This window comes from Stenella coeruleoalba (assembly GCF_951394435.1).
Source record: "Stenella coeruleoalba genome assembly, chromosome: 3".
Taxonomy (NCBI): domain Eukaryota; kingdom Metazoa; phylum Chordata; class Mammalia; order Artiodactyla; family Delphinidae; genus Stenella; species Stenella coeruleoalba.
The window spans coordinates 57,200,651-57,227,449 of record NC_137148.1 but is presented as its reverse complement, the minus strand read 5'-3'; the positions used below and the strand labels follow the sequence as shown (position 1 = coordinate 57,227,449).

The following is a 26,799-nucleotide window of genomic DNA, read 5'->3' as shown; positions in this document are numbered from 1 at the left end:
CAACGTTCAAAACACTCTACTATGTCATTCTGTGGGAAAGAATTTTAATTTTTTCTCCAAAGAGAAACCAAAGTCTAGGAAGGTTCATCAGTTCTGAAGGTCATGATAATTTCCTAACTTTTCGTTAAATGATTTGAACCACCAGGCCAGTGGTAAGAAAAAAAAGAATGCTATAAAAAGTTAGTAGAATATTGAGAACTACATTAGGTTCAATATTCATTTATTGAACAGGAACTTATTGCATGGTATTCTTAGTTTATAGGTTTGTAAGTACAACAGGAACTGGGGCACAAAGGGTAGTATCATGCTAAGAAGTCAGGGTTCTAGGTGGATTTTTTTAAATCACCTAAAGTTTCTGTCAGAATTAGAACCTCAGACTGTGGTATTTCTTTTGTCAAGGTTGGTTATTCTAGCCTGTTCTTCATCTCAATGCTTTATTTCTCTTCCTTATCATGTAGCAAGCCCATTTAACATGTTGTGGTCATGTGATGTTTTTCCTATAAATTTATCATAATTGCAATTTTAGATATATAACAATCTACACACTCAAAGAAAATAAACCTTCTAATGAGGACTCAAGCTAACCACCTTGGGGAATTGCTCTTTTTGATTGTATTTTAAGGCCATTAAAATATTTGTTTAGTGATTTATTCGTCCTGGAGACAGATGTAAGGATCAGTCTATTTTTCACGTTACACTGGAGTTTTCTTTTTAAATATTCTCCTTGGCCTTGTGGTGAAATGTGCATTATGATACTTCCTCACAGTGACACATGCAAAAGCATTATTCATCAAACAGTATTTTCAAGCACACTTCTCATTATTCTTTCAAGTATATAAACATAAGGAAGCCCTGTACTCTTCCCGCAATATAAAAAGAATCAAAGATGTAGTACCATTTCTGACCCACATGGACTGCATTTTAAGGACAGGGTCACCATATTTCACATGAAGTTCTCTCTTGTTCTTTTTCCTCCCTCCCCCTCACCGAATACATAACTGTACTTGGTCTGATGCTAAATCAAGGTAAATGAGACGTGACCTATTAAAAAGGAAATGAATAATTCGAAAGAGGGGAAAATTGCATTCCTGTCTAGAAGTATGGACATCATGACTTGAATGTATAGGTTTATTCCACCACTTCACTAGATGATTTTGCTTTTTGGGTGGCATGTCTTCCATCATCCAAATTACCTCATGAAATCAGCAAAGTAAGTCAAACCACGTTTTGGTGCTCTCTACTTTCTATTTTTTTCATGGTTCTTTTTAACGGGTTCTTTTTAATTAATGGATGTACGTATAGCCGACCTATCTTTGAGGGGTCTGTGGGAATAGTTCTTTTTAAACTCTCTAAAATTTGATCCACAACAGGAATTAAATGATCTGTGTGAGCAGGCACACAGGTCAATGTTTCACAGGCAAAACTCTTAATAGAATCCCTCATGTCTTCTAAGTACCAGTTGAGCCAGCCTTGCCCCTCCTTGCAGAATGTGGAGGAGGCGGTGAGGTTGGGGACCCATTCTCAGGAAGTCACTCAGTCAGCTCCTTCATGTCCTGGGGGCCAGCCTGGGAGGCACAAGACTCATCCAAGGAGGCCAGGTCTACACACACAGTGAAAAGGGTCAGAGGGTAGAGGTTCTTTGGCTGCAGGAGAAACAGAATGTTGTCTGGGTACCTCTATTAAATGCCATGAGCGACGTGGCTTTGATCAGGCAACTCACAGAAAAACCACTGAGGCAGCCAGTTCCCTAGGCTCTGTGGCCCTTGTCACTGTCTTGAGAATTGCCGTGTCCTGGTCTTTGCACAGCTTTTTGCTTTATTTTTCTCTTTTTACTTATAACAAGGAGGGACGGGAGAAAAAGAGTTGTTTTTTTTTAATTAATTAGTTTATTTTTGGCTGCATTGGGTCCTTGTTGCTGCGAGCGGGCTTTCTCTACTTGCGGCGAGTGGGGGCTACTCTTCGTTGCAGTGCACGGGCTTCTCGTTGCAGTGGCTTCTCTTGTTGCGGAACACGGGCTCTAGGCGTGCAGGTTTCAGTAATTGTGGCTCACGGGCTTCAGCAGTTGTGGCTCGCGGGCTCTAGAGCGCAGGCTCAGTAGTTGTGGCACACAGGCTTAGGTGCTCCGCGGCATGTGGGATCTTCCCAGACCAGGGCTTGAACCCGTGTCCCCTGCATTGGCAGGCAGATTCTTAACCACTGCACCACCAGAGAAGTCCCTGAAAAAGAGTTTTGATACATTATAATCATCCGTGTTTTCTCCTTATGGAGTGAATAGTTCCTCTTATTTCTAGCCGGTCAAGGCCAGTGTTGAGAGTAATAAGGAATAAATCTCCTTTACTGTGATTAAAGCAACCGTTACAAAACAGGCTTTGCTGGTGGACTTTTTTAATATTAGTTTTGGTTTAAAGCAATGGGGGTTTGGGGGGAGGAAAGCCCTCTCCAGTATACTGCTGCAGGAGGGATGCAGCAGGGGCCCATGAGAGCTGCTATTAAGTGAGTGCTTCTCTCAATAAGGGAGTCCTTAGGGCTCTTACTTCTAAGTTACTTAAAGAGTTACACGCACAAAATCAAGAAAGGAGATGTGTTTGCAGGTGTCTTTACAAAAGGTAATGATGAAAAGCCTGAGCTGCCTGTGACAGAAAAAAGCAAGGTGCAGGGAACCATAGGATAACTTCAGACCATAGCGTAAAGTGTTGGGAAAGTCAGTTCTCTTAGAAAAGGGATTCGGTTGTACTGAAGTATTGTGAAACGGTGATACTTTAGCCTTGATGTATAAATGTTCCTAAATCTTTCAGAAATTGAGGAAGAACATATCAAGAGCCTGACATTTATAGAATTACCAAACAGTGTCAGGTCACTGCCAGAGAGCACTTCTAAAACAGAGTCTACAAATGTGAAGTGTCATGTAACCATTTCATGTTAACAACGATCATCATTGTGATCACGACTAAAATGGCCTACCTGTGCTTTCTGCTCACATAGAGATATTTGCCTTGCAAATATGTCAGTTGCTAAGTTCTGAAATCTGTAGGCCTGAACTACATTTGGATTTGCACTCTCTCTCCCTCTCTCTCTCCCTCTCTTCATGTTTCAAAATAACATAACAGCTTTTGGAGCTATTTATAACAGCCCCAAACTGGAAACAACTCAAATATCCAGCGCTAGGTGAGTGGATGAGCAAATTGCGGTACATCCATATGATGGAATCCTACTCAGCAATAGAAAAGAACAAACTACTGTATACAGCAACATGAACGGATCTCAGAAATGTTATACCGAGGGGAAAAAATATATATACACAAAAGAGTACATGCTGCATGATTCAATTTATACGAAATTCTAGAAAAAGCAGAACTAATCCGTAATGACAGAGGGCAGATCAGCGGTTTCCTGGGGCTGAGGTGGGAAATTGCCAGGAAAGGAGCACAAAGGAACTTTTTGGGTGACGCAAATGTTCTGTGTCATGACGGTGGTGATGGTTATAATGGTGTATACATTTATCAAAACTCATCAAAATGTACACTTAAAATGGGAGCATTTTATTGTACGTGAATTTATCTCAGTAAAGTTGGTCTTAAAACAAGAGCTGAAAACAGCATCAACAACAAAAACTTGGCCCAGGAGTATTTATTTGGATCATGGGAAGTGTCTGTGATCTGAGGGGAAGCACACCAAACTGTTAGTTTTGGTTCCTCCCAGGGAGTAGGAATTGGGAAGAGAGATGAGAGAGATGTATTTTGTTTTGTTTTATTTACTTTGTGCCCTTTCTTATAAGTAGGTATTACTTTTGTACTCAGAAGAAGAAGAAAGAAAAAAAGATAAAGTCCCGGATAAGATAATGGTATGCTGAGAGAGACCACCCCTTGTTCCTAATGTGCTTACCCTTCTGGTATGGGTGTAGCTATGTGTGTGGTTATTGTGTGGTTAAATCAACAACAGGCTACAGGCTTGCAAGGGGGCAAGTCTCTGTAAGATCCCCTGTGTGGAGGCTGAGGGCCCATAATCTGGGTTGGGATGTGTTCATGGGGGCACAGCTTCCCCAAGCAGAGAATAATAGGGGGCCAGACACATAGCCACGGGGATGGCTGGAGGCAGGTGACGCCAGCCTCACAGGGACAAGAGTGTAAAAATCTTAGGATAAGGGCCTTGGGGCTTCCGAAAGAGCTTCCCTGATTTTGCAGAGATTCTGTGTTGCTGCCTCACAACCCCCGAGGTTTTTAGTATTTCTTTAAAAAAAAAAAAAAAAAAAAAAGTTGGCCCATCTCAGCTGGGTTAAGGGGAATAAGAAAACCTTTTGTATTGTTTCATTTGTTTTGTCACTGAGTTTCAGAGAAAAGGAGAGCTGGGTGTCCTCAATGGCCAGACTTGGTGGTGACTGAAGGCATAAAAATGAGGAGTAAAAGCCAAGGCTGCTTGAACAGACATCCCTCACCCCCCAGCAGTTCTTCCAGGATTTTCTGTGAAAGTTTGGGGGCGGGAGGTGGAGAGAGAAGTGCTTGGTTATAATAACCTATACCCAATAGAAAACAACTATTTAAAGATTAGCTGCACTGTAATGCGCCTTTCCACATGGCAAGAAGCGAGTTTGGTTGGCCCCTGTTTGCCAGGGTGATTTACAGAAGCCTTTGAACACCGATGCTTGTGGCCCTGCGAAGGCCGGTGACTAACTGACCTGTCTGTGTATGGTCCACTTCGGAAACAGAAACTTCCCCGGTGGCATGGGAAAGAAAACACCAACCTAATCCTGAAAGAGTAACTTTAAACCAAAGCCCAACCGAGAAAGAGAGCGGGAGAGAGACTGCCAGCCGAGCCAGGCCAGAAATAAAAGTCCCATTGTCCCGGCTGAGGCCAGCTCCAGGCGCAGACGCCCACCCCTCCTGCCTTGCTCTGCACGCTGACACTTCTGGTACCCAAGAGAGTGCATTCCAGAGGTGGGCAGCCTTCACACAAAACTGCAGCTGGAGGAGAAATCACGCTGGAGGCATGAGGGTGTCGGGTACGGGGAAGTTATGACACGGAAAATCATTAAACACTGATGGAACCAACCTCAAACCTGCCAAAAAAACAGGGATGATGAATCTGGGAGGGTTGAGTCCATGAGAGGAGAGCAAGGGGTGGGTTAAGAATAGGGGAGGTGAGAAAGGGGAACTGTCCTGACTCAGCTAGAGCAGATGAGGACCCTGCTCCAGGAAGGAGTCCAGGTCCTAGAAAGTTTTAGTGGTTATCAGGGCCCTGGCAGCTCAGGCAGCAGCTCACTTTTGGGGGCAGGGACGTCTGGGGCCCATCTGCTTAATAAAGATACATCGCAGGGGTAAAAAGCCCCAAGATAAAACATTTAAAATAAAAGAGTGGATAGACCATCAACAGAAAACAAAGTGGAAAGAGATGGGATGGAAGTCAGGAGCCACTGATTTTAGTCTGTGACCCCAACAAGTCACCTGCCAGTTCTGGGTTGGACATCAGAGTGAAGTGGCTGGGCCCCACCTCTGCCATCCCTTCTCCATCTGGTGTTCTGAGATCCTCAGCGTACGTCCAAAGAAGAGGTTGTCCTTACCTGCCTACTTTCCTCTTGTCATCCCATTCTCAGGACTGCTCTCTAGAATGTCCAAGGTCTCCCCCAGCTGGGAAATCGCCCCATTCTCTGACTGAAACCTGTTCACACCAGAAGTCTCAACCCCTCAAACTGGACGAAGGTGGAGAAGGGGAGCTTGGAGGGCCTAAGGGTTCTGAATGTTGGGGAGGGAAGATGCTGCTGCCATGGTGACAAGGGCCCACGAAGAGGAGTCTGGGCGTGATGAAGACATGCTTAGAAGACTATAGCTTCACATCCTGGGTCCTCCTTCCTTACCTTCAACTTGAAGAGGAAAAATGGAAGCTAGTCTCAGAATTTAAGAACAGTCTGAACATGTGTCCTTCATTATAAATGGGCTGCATTCCCAGAAGACTTATTCATGTAGGTGCAATTCTGAAGTGCCTGGGCTCACATTCAAGCCTGAGGTTTAGCGTCAGCTTTGGCTTTAACTAGTTCAGTAGACTTGGTAGAATCAGGATGCCTCTCTGGGCCTCAGTTTCCTCATCTGGAAAGCAAGGGGCTGTCATCCTCTCCAAGTTGAGCCCTGAGGAGGTCCAGAAGAAATACAAACACTGATTCAAGGTGAATGATCAATCCATGGGTGGCTCCGTCTCCCTAGCTAAACGTGGTCCAAGCCAAGCAGTGCCTGATGAGGAACTAAGAATCCAGGCCCAGGAGGACAGAGAGAAAGGGCAGATGCCCAAAATATTATTGCCCATGTCCCCCCACCCCACCCCACCCTGCAGCCTCTAATTATTAAAAAACAAAAAAGTGAGAGGCTGGGTGACATGATCTCTGACAGTCCTTGTAGACATTGGCTGATGCTATGAGCAAAAGCCATCTTTCGTGCACCCTCTCTGCCATCGTCTCCTATTTTTCCATCCTTGTCAGCCTGTAGAGGTAGAACGGGTGGGAATGTGAGCTCATGGCAGCGACATTTAGCCAGTGCCCTTGGTAGAGCTGTCTAGAAGCACATTAGGGCAGTCTTTTGCCCTGATGCATGCCCTTTCTCAGCAGCACAGACAGAGCGGAGGGCAGGGCTGGCTTCATGGATGTGCAATCTTGCAAGGGTCCGTCACTTCGTTTAATGCTCTGCTGTCACCATTTTGAAATTTTAAATAATTTTTTAACAAGGGACCCCTGCATTTACATTTTGCCCTGGGTCCCACAAATTATGGAGCTAGTCCCAGCAGGGGGCCTTGCCAGTGGGCAGCTTCCTGGACCAGGAATTAGTGGGGACTGATCTGGGTAGGGCACGCTTGCATAGGTGTCAGCTCCATGGACTGAGGGGCAAGAGATCCGTGGGGTATGTGGACACTGCTGAATATATGGGTGTACAAGCACATAACAGTGAAAATACACGTGTAACTCTTAGGTAGGGAGGGTTTTTTTTTTTTATGGTACGTGGGCCTCCCACTGTTGTGGCCTCTCCCGTTGCGGAGCACAGGCTCTGGACGCGCAGGCTCAGCGGCCATGGCTCACGGGCCCAGCCGCTCCGCGGCATGTGGGATCTTCCTGGACCGGGGCACGAACCCGTGTCCCCTGCATAGGCAGGCGGACTCTCAACCACTGTGTCACCAGGGAAGCCCGATAGGGAGGGTTTTAACTCTTAGGTAGGGAAGTCCAGGGCCATTGGGTGACCTACCTTTTCCAAAGAGAACCCAGTACAAACAAATGCATATACCCAAGGTGAGTAGATACACACGTGTGTGTGTATAAATATATGTATATATTTATTTATATATGCACATACACAAATGCACACACAGAAAAACCTTAAAGTGGCTAGAGAGACCTTGAGCAATTTAAGATCAATAGTGAATCAAATGTGCATGTGCTTTGCACTGAGCAAATTTTCTTAATCAACTCATTCAAAGATTCTAGTAAGACATTTAGACTTTGAAAACTTTACAGAGGTGACTTTTAAACAGAATATGATGGAGGAATCTGGGCATAAACCTGGGTCAGGACTGTCACCTGGGCAGGAGGGAGTTTACATGTTCATTACTGTTATTATCTTTCAAAGGAGATGTGCACATGCACTGTGTGGATGTTCACAGACTCTTGAGAATAAGAACTTACTTGTGCTCATCTTTGTGTCTTTACCGTGTGCCAGCAGAGAATCTGGTAAACTAATATTTGCTTAATGAATGAATACTCATCTCTAAGTGGACAGGATTTTTTTTCTTAAAACCGTAACACATTTAATTAAGGTGGATGAATATATATTTAGCTCTGTAACTATATCATGGATTAGTAGAACATTGGATGACAAAAGGCCATTGACTATTATCTAGTCCATCCCTCTCATTTTATAGATTAGAAAACTGAGGCTCAAAGAGCCTAAATAAGTTATCTGAGGTCACCTCCCTAATCTGTACCAGAACTGAGCTCTTCTGCCATCTAACCCAAGTGAATTCTTCCACTAACCCACCCTGCCTTAAGAATCAGGAAGCATAAATAAGGAGTCAAGTGTTTACTCACCACTTATATATAGTTTTCCTAACCCTTCATTATGGAAAAGAAGAACCCAAGCGTTTTAACTGTCACCTGCAAAAGGACTTCACAATCTGCTACAGTTGCTCTTTGGCAAGCCCCTGGGAGAGACAATTTGAGATCTGATGCAAAATGAGGAGGAAAGGTCTAATAAAAGCTTTTTATTTGCAGATTGGAATTAAGTGCTCTGTGCCAGGCTGTTGGCTTTCTCCTGACTTCAGGCTTGCTGCTTTAATGCTTCAGCGAGCAGAAAATTGGAGAGTAAGAGCGTCAATCACTCGGTCCTGCCAAATGGCACCCCCTCAAACCTAAGCGAAATGTAATATTTTGCTTGCTCAGAACAACTACAAATCCACCTCAGCTGCCTCCATACCGCGGGTTTTGAGGAAGCTGCAATACAGTTACTTTGTGTTACCAGAGCATCTACCCCTTTGTATGATTCCTTAAAGCTGCATTTCTAAATAGGATCGTCCAGGTCACAGGTGGCCAATCAGATGCAGCCCCTAAGCCCCAAACTTCTGGGCAGTAGCGACATCAGAGCGCTGCTTTCAGGGAGGGTGGAGCAGTGACCAGACAGCATTAAGGCTTAGCCAGGAAATTAGTGAGGTGCAAATTGCACGGCGGTGGCTTCAGGGCAAGAGAAAAATTGCAGGCCGTTGCCTGGAGGGAAACAGCGAGGTGGTATTTTGGGGCCTGGAGCCACTGGGCCACTGGGCATGCTCATCATCGCCTTAAAACAGCGGCGCGCGCATGCGCACACACACACACACGCGCACACAACCACAGCAACGGCAACAAAAACGACATTTTATTGAAGTACAATGTATAAACAGAAAAGTACACAATCATAAAGTTGAATGAACTTTTATAACCCTAACTGGCAACCTGCACCCTGAGCAAGAAAGAGAACATCCCCTCCGGTCCCATCCAGTCACCCCACTCCACGGGGCACTGCTATTCTGATTCGGCCCCGTCTTTTCCATGGAAGCCAAGTGGCAACTGAAGAGGAGACAGCCTGGTGGAGACTGTCCAGATTCTTCCCACAACTCCATTGCTGCAGGCCTAGCCTGGCAGCCTGCTGGGTCCTAGCTAGCCCGGCAGCGCTTGTGGACCTCGACAGGGCCCGTGGACCTCGACAGGGCCCGACTGGGAGAGGAGGCGTGGGCAGCACCTGGAGGAGAGGAGGCCTGAAGACAAGAGGGGGCAGCGGAGGTGGAGAGACAAGCCCGCGGGCCGCCATGCCTGCCCAAGGCCAGAGAAGGTAAGGTTCCAGTCTCCTCACTGAGTCCAGGCTCTTGGTTGTACTTGACAGCATCTGCTGTTCACAGAGGGCTTCTTCTGTTTCTTTTTTGGTGTTTTTGTGGGTTTTCTCTCCTTGTCGGCTCTCTGAGTTGCTTTGTAGTGGTCAGCCATTCCGAGGGAGGAGTAGAGGCTGTCTTGCTCCACCAGCTTCCTGTCAGGCAGCGGAGTCAGGCCTCCATGGCTTGGCAGCTTCCCCTCTGATTCTTGTGGCCTGGAGTCACGGCTGGTGTTGCGTAGTTGGCCACCTGGCTGCGGTGGACTGTTTCACCCGAAGTTAGATGCTGTTCCTGAGGAGAAGTGAGCATATTTTAAACAGGTTTCATGTTCTGCTCCGAGGTTGTGGTTTGGCTTCCCTCTGGCGTAGAGTGCCCTGGGTGCTGGAGTACATGTTGGTACCCGTGAGGAAGAATCCATTTCGATGTGGGCATCAAGGTTAACAGCCAGATTCTCTTTATGCTTTCAGTGGAGTGGGAAAGAGATGCTTACATTCTCAGGAGAGGAGATCTGTCCAAGGTCTGTCCCAGTCATAACTGCATCCTTGGCTTGGGGAAAAGAGTTCCCTTGCCTCTTTGGGTTTGCCTTGATATACTTCTCCACGCCCTGGCCTCATCAGGTTTCTCTTTTTGCTAAGGCCACTGCAGATGTCAAGTCCAATGAAGGCTTTTTAGTCCTAATCTTAAATCATCCCCGTGGCAGCAATGACACCATTCACCTCTCTGTCCACCAAGACATTCTCTTCTCTCTCGGCTGCCTGGAGCTCATGCCTTCAGAGTTTTCTCCTGCATCTCAAGTTCCTCCAATTCAGTCTTTCGTTGTCTCTTCTTCTTCCACTTCTTGGTGGTGTGCTTTCCTGAGGTTCCATTCCCCGCTCTCTGACTCTGCACCCTTTTCCCAGGTGATCATATGCACACATATGGCTTCAGCCTTACATCTAGATTGCCAGCCAGACTTGTTTACTGTATTTTAAAGCTCTAGGCTGGCCACTGGCCCCTTCATGGATCCTCTATAAGCATCTACAGCAGTTGCTTTCAACTCTGTGTTAGAATTAGAATTAGATTAGAATCATGGCAGCTTTAAAAGAATATGCTCTTGGGACTTCCCTGGAGCCCGTGAGCCACAACTACCGAGCCCGTGCGCCTAGAGCCCATGCTGCACAACAAGACAAGCCACTGAAAGGAGAAGCCTGCGTGCTGCAACAAAGAGTAGACCCTGATCTCTGCAACTACAGAAAGCCCACGCGCAGCAACGAAGACCCAACGCAGCCAAATATATATATATATATATATATTATGTGAGCTTTACCACCTGAACTACTACTGATTCAGTTGATCTGAATCGGACCTGGACATCATTATTTTTAAATCTCCCCAGGGAATTCAAATGAGCAGTCAAGAAATTAGGACTCTGAGGCACAAGGCACGTAAAGGTAGACAGCTGGAGTGCTCTGGACAGAAACCCCTTTGCATTCCTACACTAGGCCCTCCTCCAGGAAAATAAATCACAACTCTGGCCCTAGATTTTTCAAACCTCTGTATAGGCATTAACTGATGAATCCATGGCCCCATTGGGAATCAAAATTGATCCTCGGGCTAGACATGAAAAAACTGAGGCTGAGAGAAAAGACTGATTCAGAAGACTAGTTCTCCACCCCTTTCCCAACACAAAACCTCCTCTGACCCTGCTTGAATTCCGGGGCTGGTTTAGGGTGTTTTTAAGGCCTCAAGCTCAGTTGGTTCCCATTCAGTCAAGTGCTTCCCACTTCTCCCAATGCCCTGAGGTTCTCTGACTGTAGAATGACCAACAAGACATGAACAGAGGAGCTGACAGGAGATGTATTTCTAGGAGCAGTATTAGAGCAGTATTAGAAGCCACTAGAGGAGTCAGACGAACCCTGAGCCTCATTCAATTTCTCTAACTATCAAAATGGAGGCAATTCCTACTTTCAGAGACGTGTGGAAAGCAAGAGATAAATGAAGATGCTAAAATATTATCATTTATATTCTAATTTAATCCAGAATTGAGTTTATCACAGGGCCTTAAATAACTATCAAGTGTGTGCTCAGGAAACAACTTTAGAGATAATCCCATCCAACCGCTTCGTTTTCACAGGCCAGGAAACTGAGGCCCAGCAGTTAAGAGGCTTGCCCAAGATAACACTGCCAGCCGCATATCAGGTTTCCTAGTTCAATGTGCATTTCACTCCAGACTTCCCTAGGGATCTATGCCACACCCATGTGGCTGGGCCTGACCTTCACATATCACCTTTCCAAACAGAGCTCCCTATCTGGGGCCCAGGGCCATTTGGTGACCTACCTTTTCCAAAGAGAACCAAAGCTGTTCTTGTCCCCTTCTCCCCATCCTGCTTCCCTCTCTACTTAAGACCCTGAATGTAGGTGGTCTGAGGTTCTCTGCCTAAAGCTTCAAAATGTCCATGGTCTTCCTACCTCTGCCTGCTGTCACCTTGGGGCATCTCCCTAGTGGGGTAAAATTTGGGGGTGGAGGGAGTTGTTAAAAGTAGAAGAGACTTGGCCAGAGAGGGTACCTGTTGTCTAGCACCAGAGAAACCTCTGTTTGACCCTGGGCTGACCTTGGACAAAACATGAATCCTCTTTAAGCTTTCAGCTTTCTCACCTATGAAATGGACATCATAATGAGATGGGGTTTAATGAGAATTAAATGAGACAATTTCCCTAAAGCAATGGTTCTCATATATGACTGCACAGTGGAACTACCTGAGGAGCTTAAACACACACACACACACACACACACACACACACACACACACACACACACACACACACACACACACACACACACACACTGATGGCTGGGTAATAGCCCTAGAAATTGTGATTTAGTTGCTCCAGGCATCTGGATTTTTTAATTCCCTCAAGCAGTTTTAACTGTGCAGCCAAGATGGAAAGCATGGCTATAAAGAGCTCAGCATAGCACTTGGGCAAGTGATTAGCTAGTTCATTCATTCATTCATTCATTCACTTCTCATATGAGTAAGATAATGTTGACGACTCAAAGCTCCCTTCCCTACTGGAACCTCACAGGCCCTTTAAGGACATTCTTCCTTTTGAATGTTCTGGGGAGCGTTATCTTCCCTTTCCCCAACCTCAGTCCTGCCTAGGGCTCCCTGAGTTTTCAGAAACACCGGACTGTTGACTTCCACTTCTGAGAGGTCAGTGGAAGTAAAGGGCTTCCTGATCACAGGTGACTGTCCCCAGACCCATTCCGGGTACCTCCTGACTGTGTCTGTCGAGCAAGATTGTTTAACCTCTTGGTGCCTTCGTTGTATAAAAGGAAGGGCTGGGCATTGTGCTTTAGTGGCTAGGACAGTGTGTCTTCTGCAAGTGGGATGGTAACTTCTGCCTTGAAAATTATTAGCTACGAGGAGGAAATAAGGAAGAGGCCATGTGCAAAGAGCTTCGAGACAGGCCGGGCCTGCAGGCTGCCCCAGTAATCGGAAACAGTGGTCTCAGACCGCTGTCTCCACGGTGCAGATTTGTAGGTCACTGCTGATACCACTTTGCAGACAGGGGGAAGCTAGGGAAGGCGGAGGCCACTCTCCAGGCTGGTTTTACCAGCACGTCGCAGACACAATCTCGAAACCTCCCTCTCCTGGCCAATTTTTAGGACCTTTCCCCACCCTAGTCCTCTCAACTGCACTCTGACTTGAGTTCCAGTTCGCGGCGCGGGGGAAGCGTACAGCACAGAATTGCGCCTGGGCGCTGACCCGCGTGGCCTGCCTGGGGTGCGCACGGCGCGTCCGCGGGAGCGCACGCCTAAGGCAGCCCGAAGCCAGCGTTCCCGGCAGGGCGCGCGGGTCAGCCGCCGGCCGGGCCCTCTCCCCGCCTCTGTCAATCTAGAAGGCCGGATCCCCGAGGCCCCAGGGGTCTCGTGCTCCGGAGGGTCGCGCCGGGGTCCCAGGCAGACGGCCCCTCCTTGAGGTTCCTACGAAGTGTCTGAGAAAACAAACTGTTGTCCAGGCCGCAGAGGAGCTGGCGGCGGAGGAAATAGCTCAATGCCTGGCGGGCCACACCACCCTTGGCGCTGGCTCCAGGCTGAGCACAAGGTTCTTTGCCGCGACCCCGCAGTGCACCCGCGAGTGCCAGTCACCGCCCTCCGCGCATTGCGGGTGTCTCCGTGGGTGGGGCGACGCACCACAGTCCCCGCTCACTACCACACGCTGGAACCTCGGATAAGCTTCAATTTCTCCCAGCCCGTCACTCCTTTTCAGGTGGCATAGTGTCAAGGGCCAAGATTTCAAAGTCTGGGTTCCAATCCCTGCCTTGCCATTTATGGGCATGTGACCCAGGGCAGATTACTTGATTTCTGCCTCAATTTCTCATCTATAAAATGGGCATGATAAGATGCCCACCCATGTTGAGTGTTGTGAAGAATAAATGAATGTAAAATACCATAATAAACGCTGTAGAAGTATTCGACATTGTTAATAAAGTAGGGATTATAATATTCACCTTGCAGCGTTGCTATGTTAAATGAGATAACGTAGGTAAATTGCCTGTATTAAGTGGGCGGTGGATAAATAATATTTATTAGTATTACCATTACTCCCGGGAAATCAGATTTCTTTCTTCTTGTTCTTTTTTTTTTAATCTTGGCCTCCTCACGTGCACGTGTGCGAATTGGGGCTTCAGGCTCAACATAATATGGCCCCTGAATTCGTGCCCAGTTGTAATTTCCTTGGCGGTTTGGAAAGATGCTCTTCCACGTTGCCAGGCTAGCGCCGTGATTTTGTTTGCAATAGGGCAGTGAGTAAATCATATCCTGGGCTCAGCAAAGCAAGAAATAAACACATTCACAGTAGGACTCTTCAGATGGACTGTTTTATTCCTCTTTTGTATTTGTTCTTGGTCGTTGATGGTCCTCTGCAGACTAATGCAATGCTGATGCGTCTTAATATTAATGGTTCCGAGCTGAAGACAGCCGTTAGCCTCACGCCGTCGGGGCCGCCTGGGCAGGGTTGGGAACCACCATGAAGCCCAAGAGAGGGCAAGGAAAGATTCTTATTGTCACTTTCTCCTGCTCTCGTCCAATACCTCGCATCTGAGCTCCTGGGGAGACATTTTTTCCGGGTTGCTAGTGAATTTAAATACTGCTGCTTCTGCGATTATAATTTTCTGCTCGAGCAAAAAGCGGGAGTGCCCTCCTGCGCCGGGTACCGCTTTTTGCCGCGGTTGGGAGCATTTAACCCTTTATATAGTAACACTTGGCTGGGCCAGGCAAACAGCCTCACCCGGGACACCTGCTGTGGAATATTAAAGGAGACCAGAGGCTGTCGTTGGCTGGAATGTTGGTGGCGGCAGCATCCTAAAACTCAGCCCTGATGGCTGCTGAGGCCCAAATCAGGGACTCTGCTCCTCTCCCCACGGTGCTGGTGGCCTGGCAAAGCACAGGTGGTAAAGTAGGTGCCACTGAAAAAAGATAACCGCCAGCCTCTTCCCAGGCAGTTCATTTGAGGCTTTCTGTCACTAGGGTGTTTCCACATGAATTTGGACTCCTTGCCCAGGCCCAGAACCCTCCCGTGCAGCGGCCCCCAACAGAATTTGAAGAAGAGGAGGGCCAGCGCCCCAGGCTGTGTAGAAGCTCTGGGGAAGCAGGGTAGCCGAGGAGAGAGAGACGCGAACGCGTGGCCTCTGGCTGCAGCCAAGTTTCTACCTTTTAAAGGAAGAACCAAGCGCCGACCCTCGGCCTCACCGGCACGACAAACACAAAAACAAAAGTTAGCGGTGGAGCAGCTTTCAGGAAAGGGGCTCCGGGGCGAGGAGGCGAATGTGAGCCCGAGTGTGCGCCCCGGGGACCCGACGCGCCCGGGGACGTTCGCCGGCGCGCTCGCTTGCCCCCTCCACAGACGCGCTGTTGTTTATGAACTCTTTTCGGGCATCAGGGCAGCGACGACGCCGTTCGTGCTGGATGGCTTTCGTCCTGGAAGGGAAGGGCAAACAAACCAATCTTTGGCAACGCTCAACCTCCCCGTGGCATTCCGATTCACGACGGTTTTCAATGTAAATGCATTTCGTAACCTCCAAAGCAACGACTCTGTTTATTTGTTTTGGTGTAGGAAGGTTAGCAAAAGCGCTGGTGCCGTCCTTCGCGCTTCTCTTTGATTCTGTCTCAGATTTACGGGTTTTTACTCGGCGACACGGCCCGGGCCGTCCGCCTGCCCTCCCTTGGACCCGGCAAAGCGAACCCCAGGCCCCGGTCCCCGCTGCAGCTCAGAGGAAGGCGATTGCAGAATTTATCAGCCCCCTCCCCAGGACCTCGGATTTCATCTCTTTCTTTTTCCCCTGCATGTTCAGTTTGTTTTCTCAAGACCTAAGCAATTTTTAATGTACTCTATACTTCCCGCTTAATCCTCATCGTTTATTGTATAATTATAGTTTCAAAGTGATTATGTAATTAAAATCATGTTTCGTTGCAGCAGGACTTCAAAAGGGCGGCAGACCCCCGCTCTGGCATTATTTTCTGGTGATGTAATAATTTCCCTGTGATATTTAAAATAAACACATTAGTTCAAGAATTCTAAACATGTCTCAAAGTATATAGTAGGCTTGATTGGCACGAGGCTGGGTTGTAAAGAAATGGTAAAACCTATCACTAGTTTAATATATTTCTATGCTCCCATGCAGGGTAAATTATAGGATAATGGGGCTCAGGCGATGGTAAGCTCTGTTTATATAATCCATTTCTTCACACGAGTTCCCATTGCTTTCCCTTCCCTTTGCTGTATGTGGTGGTTCTCTGATCCCCTGACCTCAGCCATGTGTTTTCACTTTTTCTTCTGATCTCAATTCCATGACCAGCGGGGAATAAAATACAAATTGAATAGTAACCATTCACAGGCCGCTCTTTTCAAACTGTTGTTAAAACCTCTTTGTCTTGTCTAGCGGTTGATAGATAAATGTGTTGTATTTCTCCCCATTCCCCCCCCCCCTTTTTTTTTCTCCTGTAAGGGAAAAAATAACCCTCCTCAGCCCAATTATGCTCTTTAAAAATAAAACCCACACCTCCTTTCAACCCCTGTCCTGCGCTTCCCGCTCTCCCCGGCCGGCCCATTGGTTCCGCGGCGGTGGGAGATGCGGTGGATTCACCACGTGGAATAAAGAAGCGGCGAGAGCCGAGCTCCGCTGGGGGAAGGCACGGTGCCCCCGTGTGAGGTCCGCGCCATTGTGCCGCGGACTGAAGGTTCATTTAGCATCGAACCTGTATCTCCTCTGATGTCTTAGCCGAGCGCCCAGCATTGGCTCCGAAGTTGGGGGCCGCTGCTCCTAGAAAGCGGAGGGAGGGAGGGTGTGAAGGAGCCTGGGAGAAGGAAGTTAGAGTGAAAAATTACTCCTTCGCCCGCCTTTTTCTCTTCATGGTTAGACCTCTTTGAAGGCGAAGTGGACAAGAGGCCCAGGTTTTACAGCTTTTCTCCCCAAGGAGAAACACAATGGCTCCTGATTTCTGGGCCTTGTCTTTCCCAGATCTCTCTTCCTTCTACCTCCTCTGCTTCTTTTCGGGAACGTAAAGGCAAAAGAAAATAATTGCCGAAACTTCCATCCTGCAGCCTGCCCTCCTTTTCATCAGGGCTTCTTCGGGGTCAACGGCGCGGCAGCGTCTTTGTTACTCCACTGCCAGCGCGGGAGGGGGGTGGCGGTGGGGAAGTGAGGGGTGGGAAGGAGAACGTCTGTGGACGCGGGACCCACTATCTCTGCGTCTCCCAACTGCAAAGTGCTCCTCACTCTTTTAAAGCGAGCAGACACACCCTTCCCGGGAGGGGAGAGGGCCACCGCAGGGTGGCTCGCCGCGCCTTGCCCTGGGCGCGCACCTCGCCCTGGGCGCACGACTCTGCAGCCGGCTGGGGCGCCCGCGCCTCCAGGCCGCTCACGGCGCCCGCCCGGGTAGGGTTTCCCGGCGGTGCAAACCAACCCGCAATCGGCGAGGCCGCTTGACAGCGCTCTTCGCCGTGGGCCCGCGTACCTGTAAGCTGAGCCCCGCTCACATGCTTCACATTAAACCTCCGTGCCCGGTGCCTTTTCTCTTTTTTTCTTCCGAAAGCGTTCTTATAAACTTCCCTTCGTTTATTTAGCCTGGTTTTCATTGCTCCAGTTTTGCATGGGTTGCCTTTGTTTAGTTTATTAACCCACGGGGTTACTTTAACTAAACATTTGGGCTGAATACTTTGGGGTTGAATTTCAACGTTTTCTAACGAAATTACCGAGTTTTTTGAAGCCGCACAGAGAACGCTGTGTTGAGTTTATTAGTCAATTTAACAGACTATAAGGGAGGGAAAAAATATGAATTTAGGACAGTCCGGGCTCGTACCCACTGGGCGGAAGCACCTCGCGAACCCTTGGGGTTGAGGCTTCACCGGCGCGAACAGCGCGCGGGGACGGTGAGGGCGCGCTCCTCGCTTCAGCGAAGCGCGCACCCGGGGCCCCGAGGCCCGGCCTTCTCCGCCCGCGGGCCCGGCTCCCTGAGGCGCGCGCCCGAGCGGGTCTTGCAGCGCCAAGCTCCGGCGCTGACGCTGGGGGACCGGAGAGGGGGCGGAGCTGCGCGACCCCCACGGGGATCCCGCGCTTTCTCCAGGTTGTCACCTGCCACGTGTTTGTTGGGTGCCAGCGGCGGGAGAGCTCTGCGGGATGATCTAGGGAAAAGGGTTTGTGGTGGAATCTGCCGGAAAGATTGGAGGCGGTGGGCAAACTTCCGAGGTGGGTGGAGAGCAGGCTGGCAGCTGCATCCCCTGGCCGGGGTGAACCCCCAGCCCACTTGGAGACTGGGGGTCTTTGTCCCAAGCCCAAGGAAGACCTGAGGGACCCCGGGGAGTCGGACACAGACCCACTCTCTGAAAAGCGGCCGTTCCGGGACCGAACCGTGCCATCCCACCGCCTGCTTGGCCTAAGGGAGCAGGAATGGTGAAGAGGGAGATACTGATGGTGCTTCTGGGTCGGTCCAACTAGAGCACTGATAAGAAGGACCTGTTTCCACAGCTTCCTTTCCTAGCCAGCCACCTCTGCCACTTTTCACGCTCTCATTCTCCACCGGCTTCTGGCACAGTGATGCCCAGTAAGAGGTGGCCTGGCTAAAACGTCCTTGACCCCTCGGCTTTTCAGAGGAAGCTGAGAACTTTGCTGTGCTTCTTTGGTGGCGGTAATGAAGTGGAAGCTAGAACCCAGGAAAAAAACCTTCAACTAGCTGGGGAGGGATGAGGGGCCCGAGGGAGTGTAACACTGAGATTCCTTAACTGGTTTAGTGGGTTGATGAGCTTCAGGTTGGTGAAAGGCAGGGTTTCTTACTGCAGCATGCAGCCGCCAGGGCCCTGGACCCCAACGTTTTCAAATTTAATTATAAGAGGTACTACACACAAGAAGTTCAAAATTCACAGGTACAAAAGGGTATACCAGGAAAAACCTCTCGTCTCTCTCAGCCTCCCCCATTCCCCTTCCTACAGGTGACCACCACTGTTAGATTCTTGGGAATCGTTCTGGAGAAAATTGCAAGCTTTCGCAAAAGGCCTATCCACTTCTTTCCTTGCTCTGCTTCCACCTTCTGGCACTCCCTGTGCACTTGCTCACCGTTCAGTGCCTCTGAGAGGGCCATCCCCACCTTAGAGGTTGTTGCTTGTCACCTTCCCTTTCCCTAATCCTGCCCACACATCCGCCTAGAGTTCTACTAGCCTGTCAAACTCAGCAGGGTTGGAAGGGATTTGCTTGTGACTTTTCCTTCGCACAGAGAAGAAGTCCAGTCATCTCTCCCTGCAGTTCTCCAAGTCCATGCTTTTCCTTTCCTAGAGCACGACTTTGGACTTTTCTTTCCCTTTCCTCTGCCACTACTCCAGGTCCTCTTTGGACCATTGGAACAGCCTGCCAGCCAGCCTCCTATTCTTCCATTCCCTTTCCTCCAATCCGCCTTGCACTCGCCACATCGATCATCTGAGGCCCACTTTGATGTCCCTTATCTGACCACTAGCCTCTGAGGCTTTCCACTGCCACTAAGTTGCCAGGCTGCAGACTGCTGCTAGGTCAAGAACCCATCAGACCCATTGCAGATGGTCACGTCTCAGCTTGGCTGACTCCCATCTCCTTGGGATGACCTCAGCTCCCCTCCCTCTCCCTCCTGCCAGCCCTCTGCTGTAAGCATTTGTCTCACCCTCTTCTCCAGCACCTGATCCCTCAGGCTCTCCTGCCCCCAGACATTTCCTCAAACCTTCTAACACCTGGCAGACCCTTGTCCCATCTGCACTGGTCAAAATTCTTCCAGGCCTTGCTCAAAAACTACTCATTCCCCAGCCATTTGATATCATTTCCTCCCCTGACCCTCAGAGTGATTTGTTTTGACACCACTTATATAGGTGCGTTGAACGATCCTTTGGGTGTTTGTCCCATTTCCTGTCCTAGATTTTAAACCAGTACATGCAAGGCAAGCAATATTTTTTTCAGTTAATAATACTTCCCTCACTATTCCTCCTTTCTCTCCCTCCCCACCCCCCAAAAAAGAAGAAAGGAAACTTCAATAAACATTAAAATACCTTTCTTTCTTAAATATGAGTTAATATTATCTGTTAGATTATCTTATTGAAGTAAATCTCACTGAGATATGACCAGTGTACAGGATTAACCCCTCTAGAATTCACATGCATTTTCAGAGAACTGGTTATTCCACTGAATCTCCACACTGGACAGGGAGGTGCAGTGGGCCACACTGGGCCATTGTTTGCAGCAGCAGAACAGTGAGTGGTAACTTAGGGCTCCACTCCTGAAAGGTTGTAGATGCCTGGTGAAGATGCTCTCACTTAAGAACATATAAATATTATAACTGAAGTTCTGGGTTAAGATGACTAGCCAGATTAAATTTCACAGATGGTCCTCTTCATGTTCTCTGCTCTTTAGGGGTAGGAAAGCCTACTGCTGGGAGCAGAAGGAAATCCTCTCCCTGGCCCCCTTCATCTTTTCAGTCACTGGACTCCAGATTCCCATTAGCACAGCTTTACACCTCTAGTCTGGTCTGAGCCAGTGGGGTGCCAGGGAGTGGGGGAAGAAGTTTGAGGCCCCCTTCTCCCCTCCCCATAGACTCCATCGGGAACCCTGAAATAAAATGCAATAGAGGTAAAACTGTGTTGGCTGTGCCCGTGCATCCCAAAGCCCTAATACCTTCCGCTACAGCCAGATTGCTGTCCTTAGGCTCCTTGTAGAGCTGTCACTGGTCTGACCAGTTTTAATGCTTGACAATCCTGCTTTGTATAGAGTTTCTATGAAGTATGCCCTTCCTCCACCCCCAACCACTGCAGGGGGCCTGGCGCAGGGTAATTCATTATTCAACAAGTTTTTGCTGCCCACCCATTATTATGCCAAACAAGTAGATGGTTGGGGCTGCCCTGGTGAACAAGATAGACAAAGGCCCAGCTCTTGTGGGGCTTACCTTCCTATTGTATTTGGGGCTTTAACCCCGTGGCACTCTGTCTCAGCTCATGCGGAGAACACTGAGTTGGGAGCCAGCCTTGGGGCCCTCGAGTCCAACTGTGATCTTTGTGTGCCAGGAATGGTTTGCTCAACCTCACAGATCAGTTTCTCACCTCCAGACTTGGAAAGTTTTGTGAGATTGACCAAATCAATGGGCGTTCAAATCCTCTAAACGTGAAGTATTCACATGTTGGGATCTGGAAGTTTAATTGTGATTATAAAAGGAAATCTGATCGGTTCTGTGTAATAGCAAAAACAGACACACACTCCTCTCTCCCGTTCCCCACCCCCAAGGAAAAAAAAACAAACACCCTGGAAAGAATCTGAAGTTAAAATAAAAAGCAGCTGGCAATAGGCCCATCGTGTGTGATGATAATTAGACAAATGTTTTCCAAGTATGGGAGGATCTTGTGAAGACAATGGTTGGGAGGGGAAAACAAAAAGCTTAGGAAATGGAATTTAGTGAAGCAGTGATTTCTGCCTGCCTGCAAAGGCTTTAAGTGGCACAGGATGTCACACAGTCTCCAATTTAGTACCTTTTATTTATTTTTTTCCTGCACCCTGGGAAACATGTCTTCAGCTAAAAAGACTGAAGAAAAACTTGAGGCTTTGATTTACAAAAATTAAAGCCATGACTAGGCTTTGGATCAAGGTTGTGTCCCAGGCCTGGAAAGCCTCATCCTTCATTGTCTCAAACCTTTCCTGCCCTGAGGAAAAAGAGTTAAGAGTCTTAAACTAAAGCAGCTCTTCTTCCATCTGGGGCTCTGACTTGGTTGACCCTCTCCCAAATTATTGTAATCCTGAGTCTGGAATGGATATAGATCTGGTCAGGGTGACGGCAGCTGCCTTCTGCTCCTGGGTGGCTCGGATCTTCTGGACAGGCCCGGGTGGGGGCCGGGGGACTGTGGTGGAGGGAAAGCAGGTACCATCAGCAACCTGGCCGGCTCTGTGCAAAAATGAGGGCTTTCTTTCTCTATGCCCATCCCCCAAGCAAATGTTACTCTTTAGAAATTATATTAGACATTTACACCTTAGTGTGACTATTAAGGCCATGTGTTAACTCACCCGCGGTTATTTACATTTTAAGCTTGGGCTTTCATTGTAAAAGAAAGTAATTTATCCCCCATTAAAAGAATTTCGAGTATGTGGGCATGTGGAGCAGGCTATGGGTGGGAAAGGGAGTTGAGGAAGAAATAGGAAACACTCCCCAGCTAGATAGGACAGGGGGAAAAAAAAAACTGGTGGAATCCCCTCAACCGGAGCAAGAGAGGTAGCACCATGGAGAGTGTGTGGATTAGAGGCAGAAGAAAGATAAATGGAGATTACTTTCCTTTAATAAACCGACCCATCTGCCCTGAGCTTCAAAGGGAGGAAGACCAGATCACCTAAAATTTCTACTGCATTTACCCTTCATACACCCTCAGATTTTACCCCAGGTGTGTACTGTCCATCGACAGGAAAGATGGTGGCTGCTATGTCCAGAGCCTGTTGGAAATGCTTACAAACTGAAGCAATTGAGAAGTGTCTTAGAGGCACATGGCATATGTCCTGTCTCTGGTCAGTTGGCTTTGGGATTTACTGGTTTGCTACTAGGGGAAATAAAAAGCAGGTTTTAGTTTTCTTTTTAATCAAGGAGGAGCTTTTAAAAAATTAAAACCATTTTCTGAGTATAAAATGATACATGCGCTGTGTAAAAAGGCAAACAAATACGGAAAAGTATAAAAAAGTCAAAACAAAACCAAACTCAACATCCGACTCAAAGGTAAGCATTGTTAACATTTATGAGAACCGTTTCCTAGAGTGACTTTCTTTGCAGATAGGTACTTATAGCTTGATATCTACAACTTAACATAAATGGAATATACCAGAGGGGTATACATATCCTCTCTGTGATGGGGCCTGAACATCTTCCCATGTTCCATGTCAATAAATGTGGATCTCCATCGTTTTTCCTTTTGTATATAACATACACACAGAAAAGTGCACAAATCATACATGTACAACACCACAAATTTTCAAAAAGTGAACACACCAATGTAACCAGTAGCCAGATCAAGAAACAGAACCTTTCCAACATTCCAGAAGCCCTTCTGGCCCCCTTGCAGTCACCCCTTTCCAAGATAACCTCTGTCCTCACTTCCACCATCCCGGGATTATCTGCCCCTGCTTTTGAACTTTATATAAATTGAATCATCCAGAATGACTCTTTCTTACCTCTTTCACTCCACATTCTGTTTGCCAGATTCATCCACGTCATTGTTGACCTCCCCTCACAGCTATATGGCATTCTCTGCATCCACATTTACGCGTTACCCAGTCTGCTGTTAGTGGACATTTGGGTCCAGCTTAGGGCTATTATGACTAGGGTTGCTGTGAGCATTCTTTTGCACGTTGTTTGGTGGATGCATATACACACGTTCCTGGTGGGGATAGGCACGGGTGGGATTGCTGTGTCATAGGGTACATGTATTTTCAGCTTCAGTAGATACTGCCAGGTGTATTACCATTTTTAATGGCCAGGCCCCATGGGACTCTGTTGCATTCATGCATTTACTTATTTATTTAACCAGACTCCTATTGATGGGCACTTATTTTGTTTTCTAAGTTTTTCTATTAAAAACAATAAAGGGACTGAATCTGTGGGAGACTGAGAGACAAATTTCTCTCTCCTGCTTAAATTAGGGCCCAGGCCTGTTGACGTTTGTGTAGCTTGGGTGGTTTTTCACCTGTTGTGTCATGCAAGAGAGAATAAGGCCCCAAAGTCTTGGTTTTGTTTTTATTGCTTTTACATGGTTACAACCTAGGGGGAAAAGAACTAAATAATTTCAATAATCATTTTGGGACTTTGTGTTTTGTTTGGTGGCGAATTGCTTTAATGGAGGGAGGACTGAACGAGAAGAACAGACAAGGAATAGAAAGCCCCCAGCGCTCCCAAGTAGGAAAAGGACAAATTTGGCATCGAGTTGGGCACCTGGGCTCACATCCCCTTTCTCTTTCTAGATGGTCCTGTGCAAGTATTCCTAAGTGAGTGAAGTTAAGTCAAGCAAGTTAGAGTGTTTTTACATTATTTTTCTCATAGTGTTAGCCATTCTCTATTGGTGGGCATTTGACTGAGCATTGCTGATTAGATTTCATCTGTTCATTCAGCAGATATTTTATTGAGCACCTACTGTGAACCACAGACTCTTTTAGGGTTGGGGATACGCCAATAAACAACACAGACAAAAGTCCCTGCTCTTGGGATCTTCCTTTATAGCAGAGCTTACATTTTCTTAGAAACATTGGGAATAGTTTCAGCTTGCTCCCTTCATAAGAGGACGATCCTGGGAAAGTATGTTCTTTACTTCAGTTTTCTTATATCTGTCAAAAAGTTTGATTAAAGCCTTTGGAGACCACTGATGTGACTTTAGACTCAGCTCTTGTCCTCTGAGCATTGGTTTCCCATCTGAAAAATAACCATGATGATGCCTCATTAGAGGAATTCTGAATATTAAATAGATAGCATATATAAAGTACTGTGTCTGGTATACACTAAGTGCTTAATACATGGTCACCATTACTATTATTATGTGCTCTATGAACATAATAAAAATGTATAAAGTATGATTTCTACCTCACTGGGGTTCAATATCTACTCAGGAGGCCAGACTAAAAGGCAAGAAATAATCACTGAACAGAACCAAGAGGATATAATTAAGTGGTTCAGTAAATTGTTGGGTGTTAACTATAAATGCCATAGGAATTCAGAGGAGGAAAAGATGGATTTGGATTGGTGGAGGCTGGACTGCTGCCTGGCTCTGCAGGAGAGGGATAAGAGGGGAATCAGAAGGTCCCTCCAGGTCCTGGGGATGAGGTGGGAGTGAGTAAGAAGTTGGCTGGATAGAAAGGTAGCGTCCAGTCATGACAGGCAGGGAAAGGCGGGCCATGGAATTTAGACTTGGTATGCAAAGAAAGAATAGGGACCAGCCTTAAAAATCCCACTCAGGTCAATCTAGGTCAAGGAAGGAGAGGAGAATACTCCTCTCTTTCATTCTGAGTCCTCGCGCTGAGGAGGGAAGGCTGGTGGGTGGGTCATGGGGGGGCTCTTAATTAGGATGTGTGGGGAGACGTAAGACTCTCTTGACAACTCCTCACCACACTAGTCAGGGATTAAGTTAGCTGGCTGTGAAGAGCACTTACGTAAGCAGTTGGGTTTTTAATGCTAATTTCAGGGTATACTATAACCTACAAGTCCTAGCCCACGAGGATGGCATGTACTGTGTGGTTTGCCAGTTTGGGGCAGGATAAGGGTATTTGGCAGGGGCATTGAGAGAACAAACATGAGCCTTTTGTACATCTTTCCCACCTCTCTGCCACTTTCCTCACAGAACTGGTGGGGCTCGGGATGTTGACACTGCTTCTGCACTTCAAGGCCAGCTTCACAGTTTGGCCAGAGGATTCTGTGATCTCTGTTTCCTGCTTCCCCCTTGGTGTGCGAATGACCATCACAAATAGTGTTCAGAAGACGTACAATCAGGCATGCCCAGTCGTCAAAAGGGTCCTTTATACTCAGCCTTATTTAAATTTAGGAGACCTGAAGCATTGCAGGAATACTAACTCTGTAGCTTTCTTCAAAACCTGGGTAGGGGGAAGGTCACAGAATGAGGTTAGACAATAATCTGTCATATATATGTAATATGTAATAATCTACTTGAGGTATCAGGGTTAGGAAACGGTGTTCCTACTTTTCAGATTAAAAATGAAAGCAGAGAGCAAGCAGATCATCCGGATTTGCAATCAGATAATCAGAAAATCTGGCCAAGGGAAAGGCCAGACAGAGAAGTAGATCCCTGAAATCCACCAGCAAATCACACTACCTGGCTGCAGTCCGAGGGGGATGATGAAATCAATCTAATCAAGTGGCTGTAAAATACATACAACGTTACATTTACCATTTACTTTTAGGTGTATAGTCAACACAGGGAGTGCATTCATGTCGTGCACACAATCTCTATAATACTTTTGATCTTGCAAAACTAAAACTCTGTACACATTAAATGGCAACTCCCTACTCCCCTCTCCCCCCAGCCCCTGAGAGCTACCGTTCTGCTTTCTGTCTCTGTGATTTTGACTATTCTAGGTATCTCATATAAGTTGACTCATACAGTATTTATCTTTTTGTGACTGACTTATTTCACTTAGCATAATGTCCTTCAGGTTCATCCATGTTGTAGCATGTGTCAGAATATCACTCCTTTTTAAGACTGAATAATATTCCACTGTATGTATACACCACATTTTGTTTATCCATTCATCCATCAATGGAAAACAGCTGTTCATTTATAAGACAACTAGTTTTTTAATTTAATGTCTTGTGTAGGTTACATATTCACATGGTTCAAAATTCAAACTGTATAAAAAAGTAGGGCTTCCCTGGTGGCGCAGTGGTTGAGAGTCCGCCTGCCGATGCAGGGGACACGGGTTCGTGCCCCGGTCCGGGAAGATCCCACATGCCGCAGAGTGGCTGGGCCCGTGAGCCATGGCCGCTGAGCCTGCGTGTCCGGAGCCTGCGCGTCCGGAGCCTGTGCTCTGCAATGGGAGAGGCCACAACAGTGAGAGGCCTGCGTACTGGAAAAAAAAAAAAAAAAAAAAGTAAATGGTGAAAGTGTCTCTTCTGCTCTTGTCCCCCAGCCACCTAGCTCCTTTCTCCAAAAGCCACCAATGTAACTCATTTCTTCAATATCCTTCCAGAGTTGTTCATACATATATGTAGAAATGGTGACATACTATACACACTGTTTGGCAATTTGCTTTTTTGACTTAACAACATTTCTTGGAGATGTTTACGTACATAGAAAGTATATACACAGGACTTCTCTCTGGCGGTCCAGTGGTTAAGACTCCGCACTTCCACTGCAGGGGGCGCGGGTTCAATCCCTGGTCGGGGGAACTAAGGTCCCACTTGCCCCGCAGCGTGGC

At 47.4% G+C, this 26,799-nt stretch overlaps 1 long non-coding RNA gene across 7 annotated transcripts in view; it reads left to right on the top strand.

Moving 5' to 3' along the window:
* LOC307184652 overlaps positions 1–26,799 on the top strand; it is a 127,319-nt gene that overhangs the window by 58,445 nt on the left and 42,075 nt on the right. For 2 of the 7 annotated variants that reach the window (XR_013827782.1, XR_013827783.1), the window contains 2 exons: positions 3,779–3,841; positions 4,325–5,132. The exons of the other annotated variants lie outside the window; for them this stretch is intronic. This is a non-coding gene — a long non-coding RNA (uncharacterized lncRNA). Of the gene's footprint in view, positions 1–3,778; positions 3,842–4,324; positions 5,133–26,799 lie in introns of those variants that run through there. 7 annotated transcript variants of the gene reach the window in all.